General features: G+C 42.4%; 1 protein-coding gene across 4 annotated transcripts in view; it reads right to left on the reverse strand.

Moving 5' to 3' along the window:
- The window catches only part of LOC308080299 (vang-like protein 1), an 84993-nt gene that overhangs the window by 12906 nt on the left and 57976 nt on the right, over positions 1 to 14111 (reverse strand). The gene's annotated exons all lie outside the window — the stretch shown is intronic.

Here is a 14111-nt window from a genome sequence, read left to right on the forward strand (position 1 = left end):
TACATTTGTAAGCTCTCTGAGTTGCAAATGGATGAATAACCACGGAGGATTCTAGAGTGTAGTGAAAACCTAAAAAAAAAAGAACGATAAACACAAAGTATGACCTCAGGCGTCGAATCAATACTGAAACGTGAATAATGGAAATGAATGATGAGAGGAAATCGATCGCTGGGCAAGAGAGTCTAGAATCCACCAAGAGTTAAAAAAAAAGAAGAAACAAACAGATCACAAAAAAAACAGCTCATCAGTAACACACAGAAACTTACAGCAGTAGAAACCTTGTCATCTCGGAACACTAGAGACTACATTATACTTCCTCATTTAATAATAGAGGTATAATAGCTGAAATAACAAAACATCCAGTTTTTCAGTTGCAAATCAGTTTTTTCTGGTCAAGTCAAGTCAATTGTATTCATTTAAAAATGAGAATAAAGCAGCATAAAAACACAACAGACCATAACTGTGAGTGACACGGTCATATGATGAAGAATAAATTAGCCTCAAGATGATAGGAGGGTTCATGGTTCAAACCATACATACAGTACAGTATATAGGCCTAGTCCCATAAACTGTACTTCCTTCAAAGTCTCTTCACACTATGAACAAGCAGCAATGTACAAGAGAGGGTGTGTGTGTGTGTGTGTGTGTGTGTGTGTGTGTGTGTGTGTGTGTGTGTGTGTGTGTGTGTGTGTGTGTGTGTGTGTGTGTGTGTGTGTGTGTGTGTGTGTGTGTGTGTGTGTGTGTGTGTATGTTTGTGTGTCATTAACTCATTAAGACCGGGAAAAGCATCTGTGTCATTTAAAATTTCTTTGGCTATTCAAAAATAGCAAATATACAAGCTCATAGCACTATTTTTGAAAAATCTTGAAAAATGTGTGCAAATCTTTGAATATGTATTTTTTAAAGCGAACATTTGTAACTCAAATCTTTGCTTCTGGGGGTCCCTGGAAAAAATTATTTTGAGATGGGGTCCGTGGCCAAATTCATATCATTTTGGGAGGTCCTTGACATGAAAAAGTTTGGGAACCACTGATATTATAGCAACATAAGTTTTTCAGAAAACTGTTCGGATTTAGAAGACATAACATTTGTAGAATCGGCCTCAGGTCTGAAATGGGTTAATGACGGTGAAAGGGCAGATTGAGGTCACAGATTGCACAGAACGTGGGAGACAAACAAGGGAGAGGATTCAGTGTCTACGTACTGTACTGTACTGTGCTGCAGGCTGCAGACAATGTGACGTGGCGGTGAAATGCATGAGACCCTCTGCATGTCTAGTAGTAAGGGTGAGTATTGTTATGTCCCACACTGACACTCACTGTGTCGCCCTGCGCTTGCTCACCCTTACGAAACAGGATCATCCAGACGGCACCGAGTGCCACGCTACGAGCTTGTAGATCTGTAGGTCTTTGAAAAATCTTGAACCTTTGTGCAAATCTTTGAATTTATATATTTTCAAAGCAAACATTTGTAACTTAATCTTTGCTTCTGGAGTTCCCTGGAACAAAATATTTTACAAATGTTCGCTTTAAAACATATATTCAAAGATTGCACAAATTTTCACGATTTAAAAAAAATTGCAGATCTACAAGCTCGTAGTGCTGCACTCGTAGTGCTGCACTCGTAGTGCTGCACTCGTAGTGCTGCACTCGGTGCTGCGCTACAAGCTTGTATATCTGCTATTTTTGAATAGCCAAAGAACTCTAAAATGACACAGATGCGTTACCGGTCTTAACTCATTGAGTGCCATTAACGTGTTTCACGTGTTTTACCGCTATGGTGCAACGTGCCATTAACGTGTTTCACGTGTTTTTGAAAAAAATAGAAAAAAAAACAAGATATCATTATCTGAAGATTTGCAGCTCCATCCACTCCTTGTTTAACTTATAACTGAAAAAGGCTGTATCTCGCTTCCTAAGCACTTTTTTTTACTTTAAAAAACAAAACAAAAACAAAATCGTAATGGCCAGAAATAGCCAGAAATAATTCAGGCACTCAATGAGTTAATTGGTTAAATCAGTGGTTCTCAAAGTTGGGTCCTTGAGGGGGTTCCAGGGGGGTCCCCAGCTAAATGACTGATAGTTAGGACCCAAATGGACCCTTATATGTCTGTAAGTCTGAGAGTTATGAAGGTCCGTGACCCCTATGCACACCAACTTGGGTTTCCTTGAAATTAAAAAGATTGACAACAACCACTGTCTTAAACGAGGGCTCTCACCTCTGGCCCTGCTCGTTCTCCAACTCCGCCATGTAGCAAACTGCCTTCACCTGGTGTCCCCCAGGGCTACGTACTTTGACCCCTCCTGATTAAGATGGCTGGATTGAAAACCAGCAGTAGCACCGTCTGGGTCTCTACCAAGACCACAGCTCACAAAATAATACAATACTAGGGCGGCAGTGGCTCAGGAGCCAGAGTGGCTGTTTGGGAATTGGAAGGTTCCTCTGGGTTAGTGTCAAAGCGTCCTTGAGCAACACACTTAACCCCTAACTGCAGGTTGGTGCCACTGCCTTGTATGGTTTCGTTGGCCGTCGATATGTGAATTGGCGAATGTAATGCACATTGTAAAGCACTTTGGAAGGAGCTGCAGTATAAATGCACCATTTTACCATTTTACTGAAAACTCAACACGATCGAACCATCTAACACCAAACAGGATGGACGCACCGGCTCAGACACGTTGACAAACGGGGAAACGAGGACAGGAGAGACGAGGAGATGCAGCGAACGAGAGAAAGGAGAGAGAGACTGACAGACAGACAGACAAGAAGACAACGTGACAGGAGGGAGTGTTGGTATGGTACGACAGAGAGACAGACAGAGACAGACAGAGTAGCTGAGACAGAACGGGATGGACAGGAAGACAAAGGATGAGGCAGAAGACCGTAGAGAGAGAATGAGCATAATAAGTGAGACAATGTTCACACTGGCAGTACAAATCAGATTTTTGGCTAATCCATATTGGAATCAGATTAGTTTCATCAAGTCTGAAGATCCCAAAAAAATTAAAAAAGGACCACATTCCTACTGTAGGTGGTTTAAATGTGATTCTAAAGATGTCTCTCAGTCTGGACACTCGAACAACTGAACCTGATTTATAGTTTGTCGTGCGATGATGTCGCTCGCCAAAAATAGCCAATCTAAAAGCTCACAAGCTTATATAGATAGCCTATTTCGACGAGTGACACCGTCGCATGGACAGACATACGCCTGTCCTGTCCTTGCGTCATTACCACAGCGACAAATGCAGATGACACAATGTCTAAAACACACAAATCAAAGTGTGGGACAAGTCAAGGACTAAAGATGGCAAGTGAGAAACACACTGCATTTGCCTGCAGTCTGAAGGAAGCCAAAGGCAGAAGGAGAAACATCTGCAGTCTCTGCTGCAGTCTCCCCGATGATCCCCCAGCCTGTCCCAGCCTGGATCACACTGCATGCCATGTCTTGTCTGCTGGAACACACCTCCACTAAAACCAATATTACACAAGGTGATGTGTTTTCACATGTTACACCACATAAATCTTTGTCTCTCTCTCTCTCTCTCTCTCTCTCTCTACCAGTTGTGGAAAAAGTTTACTTAAGTAAAAGTATCAATACTGCAATGTAGAAGTACTCTGTTACAAGTAAAAGTATGGAATTCAACATTTACTTGAGTAAAAGTACAAAAGTATTGGTATCAAAGGGTACTTAAAGTACATGAAGTAAAAGTAATAAAATGTTTGAAAATAGCAGATCTACAAGCTCACGTGTCGCTATGCGACGCGTTGTGAGCTTGTAGATCGGCTATTTTCAAATAGCCTAGGTATAAAATAGGGCTAACGTGGTTAATGTATGTTTTATAATGTAATAATGTATATCTGCAAAGTAACTAAAGTTTTCAAATAATTGTAGTGGAGTAAAAGTACAATATTTGCCTCTGAGATGTAGTGGAGTAGAAGTAAAAGTATAGACAATTGTAAATACTCCAGTAGTATAAGTAAAAAATACCTCACAATTGTACTTAAGTACAGTACTTGAGTAAATGTACTTACAGTAGTTACTTTACACCACTGCTCTCTACCCCATTTCACTCCCGGGCTGCAAGAGTTGACCAGGATGACGGTAAAAGAGACAGAGTTACAAATGAGCAAAATTCTTGGCACAGCCGGCACACAGGATTTGGGTAAAGGCTTTGTAAAGGGAAGTTCCTGAGTTCCTCCCATATATTAATGCTTACATTGAACTAGTTTTCATGCAGCAAAAACTTCCACACTGGAAAATCCTTATGGGTCAATCTTTACAGTTAGACACACACCTTTGCACACACAGTTGCTGTGCACCATACAGGGATCCTCTATAACTCAGTGATTTTTTGGGTGTGCCAGTAACCATTTATTGCACTGACCATGAATCCAGGAGCCAATCTAACAAATAAAGCAATATTTATCTATTAAATCTAATATTTTTCCAACACTCTGTCAAAGCGTCTCACGCCTCTCTTTTTGTGCGAGTCGTGCAACTGGTTAGCCAATTAAACCCTTTATACTTCCTCCTTTTTTCCTTCTATACCAAATTATCATTGCCAAAAATAGCTTGACCTACTGTAAGAGATATTTTACAATGACAATTTGCTCAAAATCCTTTATACTTGTGTTTAGAGTTTAGACCATAGTGTGGCTACAGTAGCTTCACAGCCAGGGATCTGGTCAAAACTCTTGTTGAACAACAACTGTTCAATGTCTATTTCCACACTGTTCTCTGTGTCAGCATGTAATCTTTCCTAAATGAGGCTACTGTATACATGCTCATTGCAAACTTAACCAGTCAGCTTTATTATATATGGTACTGTCACTTAGTATATATAGCCTGTTTATATTTATCTCCATTTAGGGTTAAATGGTGTCCCATATGATACCTCGGGAGGCTTGTGCCCCAAGGGGCTGCAGGAACAGGCCAGGAGGCCTACTCCTTATGACCTGTAATGCTGTCGCTCTGCTGAATCTTCCTAATAAATTGTCAACCTTCACCCTGACTGGATGATAATATTTTCCATCACACCTCACAACACGTTGCTCAACGAGACGCGTTGTGGAGCTTGTAGATCTGCAATTTTAAATCAATCTTCGCCTATTATGACATCAGGAAGAGATGTATACAGAAAGGTCTGTACAAACCGGTCCAATGCGCTTAATGCATAGTAAAATCCTCAGCGTTGATGTAACCCAGAGTGTACAAATGTAACCAAATGGACCCTTATGGGTCCATTTGGTTACATTTGGACATTCTCTGAATTATATCGGCGCTGCGGATTTCACTGCGTGTTGAGCAGTGAGATGGCCTGTCCCCGTGACCTGCATTTGGCCGTGTGACAGCAGCCCAGCAGATGTTGACAGCTGTTGCCCACTGCTGCGCGCCACGGGCCAACGCCCCACTGCCGCTAAACACTGCTCCCATTACGCCTCGTTTTAGCCTGTGTAGTCGGCCTGTGTGGATTTGGACATGTGTGTACAGTACCAGCATGACCAAGTGTGTATGTGTGTGTGTGTGTGTGTGTGTGTGTGTGTGTGTGTGTGTGTGTGTGTGTGTGTGTGTGTGTGTGTGTGTGTGTGTGTGTGTGTGTGTGTGTGTGTGTGTGTGTGTGTGTGTGTGTGTGTGTCTGTGTGTCTGTGTGTGTGTGCTCTACTATCCTTCTGAGGACCACAAGTCCTCACAAGGATAAAAGCATGAGGAGTTTCCTGCAAAGATTAGGTCATTTATTTGTCTGGTGTGTATCGCAGGATATTGCTTCTCAAGGGGCAATTTTTGTAAATTGATTATATTTAAATGTATTTTTCCCTCTGCAACCTCCTCCCATGTGGCACACACATGCACATAACGACCGCAACCCTCACAGTTTATACACACCCACACCGCAGGACCGCAAATGAAATAAGCTCTCTGGCTTTCTTGTCGATCCTTTTGACAGTTGGGTGTAGTTGTGTGTTTTGTGCATATAATCATTGTAAATAAAGATGTCAAATCAAATCAAAGGGTAGTGAATGCAGTCCATGGTGCTCGCAAACACAGTTAGGGAAAAATTGAAAGTTTCATCGGCGAAGTACATTGGGACTAATTAGGAGGAGTGAACAGCACCCGAAGCAATTAGGAGTTAAATCAATGCCTTGCTCGGACACATTGCCAGGAGGAGGAGGAGGAGGAGGAGGAGCCGGGTTGAACCGGGAACCTTTCGATTCCAGGCCCAAAAGTTCAAAACGTTTAATCCCTATCCGAATGGATCAGATTTGGATTTGGCTTGGATATTGTTTGCTGGTATAATTCTATGATCACAGATCGGATATGAAAGTGATCACAGTCCTGTTTTCTGGTTTTGAACTACCCCAACATCCGAATCGGATCCACTCATATAGGGATTAAAAGTTTAGATCTCTTAGGCCGTAGACCAGTGGTTCTCAACCTGTGGGTCGGGACCCCCAGGGGGTCCCCACATGATTTTGGGGTGTCCCCAGATGACAGTGAAGTGACAATTTAAGGACTTTTAAGATACCTCAACAAAAAAAAAAAAAAAAAAAGAAGACCATTACTGCATCAAAAGTAATCAACAAAGTATATATAAAAACTGGTCAAACATTGGCCAAATTGACAAATAATATTAGAAAGAGGCAACATTTTTTAAAATAGATATTTTCACAATATTTATCCGAGTCAAACAAAATGTAATGTCTCAACTCCTACAATTCCAAGTGCTTGTCAGGGTTGAGGGGGTCCCCAGTTCAAATCAGATCATTTTGGGGGGTCACGGCCTGAAAAGGTTGAGAACCACTTTCCTAGACCACCGCTCTACCCCCTGAGCCACTGCCGGCCGGCCGGCAGTAATAATACCAATGTGTGCCCAGCAGAGAGACTCTGTGTCATTCTTCGGGCCACGCGGCCGGCTAACTCGATATACGCCAACAACAGCTCATGTTAGCCTGGGGCTGCATGTGCTTCCCATTTCCCCGCGGAGATGTACAGGACCACCTCTGTCCTGGCCATGAAAGGCCAGACTCAGAGGCTTCTGGCAGGCCACTGACCTCTGGGCCCTTGTAGTCTGTCCTCCCTCCGTGCTGGTGAGGTGACAGAAATTGGCCGCGGGACGAGGACCCTCCCTGCCCACCAGACTGACTGTCTGGGGTCAGAGGCAGCATGTGCTGTGTAACAATGCCAAGGACACTGGCACAGGTCACTACACAGCTTTCACACACACACAAAGATATTTATAATAGATGTTTATAACATAGGACCTTTATATATTGTTGTATATTTTTACTATTATTATTATTATTATTTTTTTTTTATTACAGATGATGCTAAAATGTCTGAGGTATACCAGAACAAAATAAATGTTATTATGTACCTGTACACAAGACGTAACAATAAAGAACACACTTGAACATTGAACGCTGCTGACTGTATATGTAGCTAAATGTATGAAGTAAAGTGAAGACTTTATTAAACCGTATATACTTTGTTGATCGGGGTCCCCCAGAGGTCTATGCTTGGCCCCCACATTCTTTCCATCTATACCAAGGTGAATATTTTTGGTGAGTTTTTTTTTTTTTTTTTTTTTTACACCATCCTTTTTTTTGTGACCAATTTTTTTTCTTCTTTAAAATAAAAAAAGCTTTTCAGAGGGGAGAGACATTACATCACATCACTGTGTATGGGCAAACAGTTCATACAAAATCCCACAGCATACAGAAGTGTATCTTTTCAGTACATTGTCCGTCAGTGGTCATTAATGTACTCATGTACTGTATTGACAGTCTATTCCTCAGATTTTTTTACGCCATCCTAATGTCAACTTCATGTTGCCCTGCCTTCCTCCAGAATGTTACATTTAGTCTTAAAGTATAAGCATTTGACTATAAGGGTTCAACTCTTGCGTCCATTGGTGTAGTTTGATTTTCTTTTGCTTTATTTGTAAAAAATATTGTGTCCCATACTAAATGAATAAAGTCAAGTCAGTTTACTTATAAAGCATGTTTACAAGAAAAGTTGACCAAATGCTGTACAAGGAACAGAAGTTGAATCAGTACTAACACTTAACACTAAACGTAAAAATAAAAACTATATATAAAAAATTTGTTAATAGCTTAGATCCATTTCCAAGCCATAATGGCTTTGATGCTCCTCTGGGATCATAAGAAACATGCACACGCCTTCACACAATCTGTTTACAGACTCACATGAGTCTTTTCAAACATGGGACAACAGAACAAAGACCTGCAAGAGTCAGCCACAATCCCAGTCAAACAGTCATCAAGCACTTAACCACATGGACCCCAGCGTCCCTATTCTGGACAAGTCATAATAGGCGATCATTCTGTGAAATAGGTGGAACATTCAGGGAAACCAGGCAAACGTTCGGCTATATCACAAAGCTTATCACCGTGTGTTTGATTTTCGAGGAAGCCAGTGGAGAAGGGTAATTTCAGAAGGGTATGAACTATGAAAATGAACTTGCAGGAACGTGAAACTTGCTTGAGATAGGTGATTTAACACACTAAACGGCCGTGACTTATTAACAATGCAATGATGTTTAACCAACATTGACTTAGTTATTCAGGTAAGTTATGTCACGTTTTAATTACTTTGGAGAAAATGTAAAAAAATAAATAAAGCCACTATTGGTGTATGTTTAAAGCTGTGAACAATGACAGCAACAGTGACAATGACACAGACTGATGTTGCTATGGTTCTTTAAGACTGGCACAACGCCATGAGATAGCATATACTGTGCTGCAAGAACACAGACTTTACAGTCGGGCCAGTTATTCAACTGCTGGAGGAGGAGGAGGAGGGGTAGTGGAGTGGTACTGTGACTAGACAGTGACAGCATTCCAAAAACCACATCAGCGCATTTGGCCGACTCACAAAAAACAAAAAACCCAGGACAAACTTGTCTCGCATTTTAAGTAATCAGTGCGCTGTAACCGGGGCCATTGTTTCATAGCAGTGGCAGCCAGGATTTAAGTGCTGTGTCAGTGTCTGCCACCTCATGGCTTTGATCAATTATTAAACAACGTGAGCATACTTGGAGAGACAGGCAAATATAAGTTCAACCGCCAGAGTGGCCTAGATCAGGCAGGTTCTCTCTCTTTCTGTGTGTGCGTGCGCGTGTGTGTAAGGTATGCAAACGCAGTACCTCAGAGGAAACAAAAGGTCAACCACGTACAAAATCAGGAGACAGAATCTTATGTTACAAGCTAAAACTCTACCGATGATTCTGGAGGTGGGAGGGTTTGGGGAAAGGTTGCTCAACCCTCAACCCTCCCACCCACGACATCCCATCGCCACAGCGAGGCATTTCAACCATGCCCCGCTGCTGGGGGCACAGGGGAGGAGAGGGGAAGAAGACCCCGGCCGTTCTTGCCTCGCTCGAAGCAAAGCACTTAACCTCTGACCGCTCCGATACAGATGGGAAAGGAAGACGACTGCACTGGGCAGCTCAAGGCATTTAAGTTTGTGTTGTGTGACAAAATATAAATGGAATACATTTAGAGAGGGAAATGTGGACCAATCCACACATAGTACACATATATCACAGAGTAGCAACACATTGTTAACCCATTCAATCCGGGAACGCATACCGTGTCATTTTAGATTTTGAGCTATAACCATTATTTTATACTTTGGGCTATTCAAAAATAGCAGATATACAAGCTCATAGGTTATCGGTGCACTAGGGCGCTCTACAATCGGGATCAGACCTAAAAATCGGTCGGGCTCCGGTGAAAAGTAGACATTTGCACCGGGCAGTGGCACACGGCATGAAAGGTCGTGTTGCCCCACCAATGTGACGATTCCCTTCTTCAGACCATTGCTGTGACTCGTAATGTATACTTTAATCAACTCGTCTGCTCGGGAAAGAGTTAAAAAACGAGGCTTCCATTTGCCCACAGATTGGCATCAAAGGCGAGGCAGACGCAGACAAGTAAGCCCCCTGGGGACCACGGGACCCCGGCAGCAGGCTCTCTGCTCCGATAAGGCAGGGCATGGGGATGGTTGCCAGAAATACTGGAATGTCAGCACCAGGGGCCTGCTAATAGAGGGGAGAGGCATGGGAGGCTGGCTGGCCGGCCGGCCGGAAACATACAACCCCCCCTCTCTCGTGTCTGGGTCTGAGAGGGTCTGTGTGTGTGTGTGTGTGTGTGTGTGTGTGTGTGTGTGTGTGTGTGTGTGTGTGTGTGTGTGTGTGTGTGTGTGTATGTGTGTGCGCACAATAGGGCTGGGCAATTAACCGAAAAAATATTGAAACTGATATTTAGAAGAACCAATAACTGACATATAACTCTATATACTATAATTGAGAGTCAATCAAGTTTTTTGTAAATATTTATTTCTTACATAATAACATATCAAGAAATAATTGTAATTGCATAGTTCGATTGGTAAGTGATTTACTTTGGTTAAAATAAGCGTTAAATAGCTCTATATTTTGACTACTCATTGCTATAGTGTGTTTGTTCAGTAAAAGGAGTCTCCCATGTCTCTCCAGCTCTTTATTAAACAGAAAATACATTTTCAGTGCCCTCTCCTGATTGGCTTAAATTTTGTCACCTACCTGAAAATGTACTATATTCTGTTTACTAAAGAGCTGGAGAGACCCCTGTGACCGAACAAACGCTCTGTAGCAATGATGACTATCAGAATATAGTACTTTAACCTTTTTAACAAAAATTATAACAATTCCAAAAAATATCACGTACCCTACCATTAACCACTTAACCCTGTAATATACTTCATTGTACATTGGTGGTGTACAAAAATTGCAAAAATAGCCAATCCGTAAGCTTGTAGATCTGCTATTTACCCTTTCTTTAATAATCGTTCATTAACAGAAATTGAGGCAAAAGTTTGAATGAAATAATCGTATATTGATTTGAAGTCGTATTGCCCAGCCCTAGTGCACACTTGGTCTGTGGCTGTGCACATATGGCCCTTACAATGTGTGTGTGTCGGGCTGACCAGATGCTGCGTGCCGGGCCTGTAGGGAGCCCTAATTAGTCGTTTGTTTACAGTCACAGGCGGACGGCCCAGCATGCTGCTGGCCAAGCAGCCATGAGCAGCAGCACTTAACAGAAGACAACACCCCCAGGGCAGCCTGCTAACGCACCAGGCAGCCAGACGCGCGCACACACACACACACACACACACACACACACACACACACACACACACACACACACACACACACACACACACACACACACACACACACACACACACACACACACACACACACACACACACAGTAATCCATTCGTGCAAACACACAGATAGAATAATGCAATGGTGTGTGTATGTGCACACACACAGTAATGCATGTGCAGCACACACAGACACAGTGACAGAAGCATGCATTGCTGTGTGAACACATATTTAGTACTTGCAGCCACACACACACACACACACACACACACACACACACACACACACACACACACACACACACACACACACACACACACACACACACACACACACACACACACACACATTCTGCCGTGGTGAAATCAAAGTGAAAATCCCACCAGATCTGGTGCGGCTATATCCTCTGTGCCATTCTAAGTGAGTTCCTGTTTGGTACTTAGGAACGCGGCTTTGATGTGTGAATAAGGAACGAAAAGAATGTAATCTGGGGTGAGATTAGGCGTGTCATTATGGTCATCGAGTGGCTCACACAGATCACAGCTGTTGGAATGGATCCGCCAATCCTGAAAGATCAATAGTAGCCTAGAAACCAATGGTTTCTCAAACCCTGGATCCCTGGTGCACCACACCGTGCTCACTGCACCTGGCACCCCGCATCTAAAACAGTCCCTGCCTGGCTAGAATAAAAACATCAAAGTTCAAATTTATGCAATCATTAACCCATTAAAACCTGAGGCGATTCTTAAAAATGTTTTCTAAATCCTAACAGTTTAAAAAAAAAAAAGCAAAAAAAAAAGTTTTCAAGATCTTTCAAAAATAGCAGATCTACAAGCTCATAGCGCTATGAGCTTGTATATCTGCTATTTTTGAATAGCCAAAGAAATCTAAAGGGACACAGATGCGTTCCAGGTCTTAATGGGTTAATATCGTCACTGTCCGGTGGTACAGTAACTCTTACGTCCAAAAGTGTAACTTCAGGTTCAATATATAGAAAACCCACACCTAACCACTTTCACGGAGAAAAAAAAGAAGCCAAAATAGCCAATCTGCAAGCGCAAAACACGTCACGATGCGACGCATTTTGAGCTTGTAGATCTGTTATTTTTCCAACTTTTTGGTGTCGTATGGTGTAGCGCATTAATTTACTGAATAAAATGTATACAAAGTTTGAATAAGGACATAAAGAGGTTTCTGCCCGACAGCAACGATATACTAATAGAAGTTTAGTAGATGCTGCATCCGTAGTTAAGTAAATGTAGATGCCAATGAATGAATTTCGGTTTCAGCTTCACCCTTGCTGCTGGCTGCTCAGATGTTGAAGATGAGCGCCCTGGGAGGGGGCAGCTGTTAGGAGTTGAGAGTCTTGCTCAGGGACACTTCGATACATAGACATGGGCGGGCCGGGAGGCAAACCGCACATCTGACTGCCAGGCGGCCTCTCTACCCACTAAGCTACGGCCGCCACATGTGTCCAATCCATTCTCCACTTTGTCTTTCGAATTTGTACGTCAGTGGGATCCTGGTCTTGTTCTTTTCCACAGGTCCACACACTGCTTACTTTCGTCTCTCCACCAGTGGTGGAAAAAGTACTCACATTTTTTACTCAAGTAAAAGTATCAATACTGCAATGTAGAAATACTCTGTTACAGGTAAAGGTTCAGAATTCAAAATGTACTTCAGTAAAAGTAAAAAAAAGCATTGGCATCAAAATGTACTTAAAGTGCCAAAAGTAAAAGTACTCATTCTGCAGAATGTCCCAAGTTTTCAAATGTATAAAATCTTTTGAAAATAGCCGATCTACAAGCTCACAATGCGTCGCATTGCGACACATTGTGAGCTTGTAGATCGGCTATTTTCAAATGGCGAAATGTATATAGGGCGTTAAGTGGTTAATGTATATTTTGTAATCTACAAATCTATAAAGTAACTAGTAACTTAAGTGTTCAAATAAATGTAGTGGAGTAAAAGTACAATATTTGGATCCGAGATGTAGTGAAGTAGAAGTAAAATTATTGGAAATTGGAAATACTCAAGTACAAATACCTCAAAATTGTACTTAAGTAAATGTACTTAGTTACTTTCCACCACTGCTCTCAACCAGATGTTTGGTATTCTCTTGAGGCAGGTGTCAATGAATGTTTGCAGCTGCTGTGTGTTTTGTTGTTCTCCACGTCTCCGATCCACTCAGCCTCACCTGTTTCACATTGAAGTTAAAGATGCGTATTTTGCTGTTGATTGAGGTGTTTTCGACTCAAATGTTCTAATGTGTGCCCCATTATAATGTGTTAATGGTGTCCCGCTGTTGCGGCGTGTTTAAATAGGAGAATGTGAAATTTTAGCTAGCCAGGCATGGCTAGACTAATATCACTGCGTAGATATTAGTCTGGAATCTCTGTGTGGAACCTGCATTTCCGAGGGGCAAATAATAAAAAAATGCCTCTGGTGATAAACCCGCCCCATATTTGCATACTGGGCCCTGATTGGTCCCTCACAACTTCAGAGGGAGAGAAATGAAAACTCTATTGAGAGGGGCCAGACCTAATCTGCCAAGGGCATTTTTTTTGTTTTGTTGCAATGGCAGATTCGTCTGGATCCAGGCTACATTTGAGCAGTCGGACGATTAGAGAAGTAAGCCTTGCCGAGCCATGTGGCCCCTAGGGCAGGGGCATATCTCCTGTTTCTATAGCGTAAGTACATCCCCCAGCCATGATGTACAAGTACACCCCCCTGGACATGACAGTAGTATGTCGCGGGGACTTACCCCCAATCCAAACCTTGATGCTGAGTCCCAAGCAGGGAGGCATTGGGTCCCATTTTTATAGTCTTTGGTATGACCAACCACCAGGGAACGATTACCAAAGGCACTATATTAAATGCAATCCATTAACCCTGATTGACCCCACCTGGACATACAAACAGGTCAAAACCCTTCAAACAC

Source organism: Gymnoscopelus braueri (assembly GCF_963280865.1).
Source record: "Gymnoscopelus braueri genome assembly, chromosome: 24".
NCBI classification, from domain to species: domain Eukaryota; kingdom Metazoa; phylum Chordata; class Actinopteri; order Myctophiformes; family Myctophidae; genus Gymnoscopelus; species Gymnoscopelus braueri.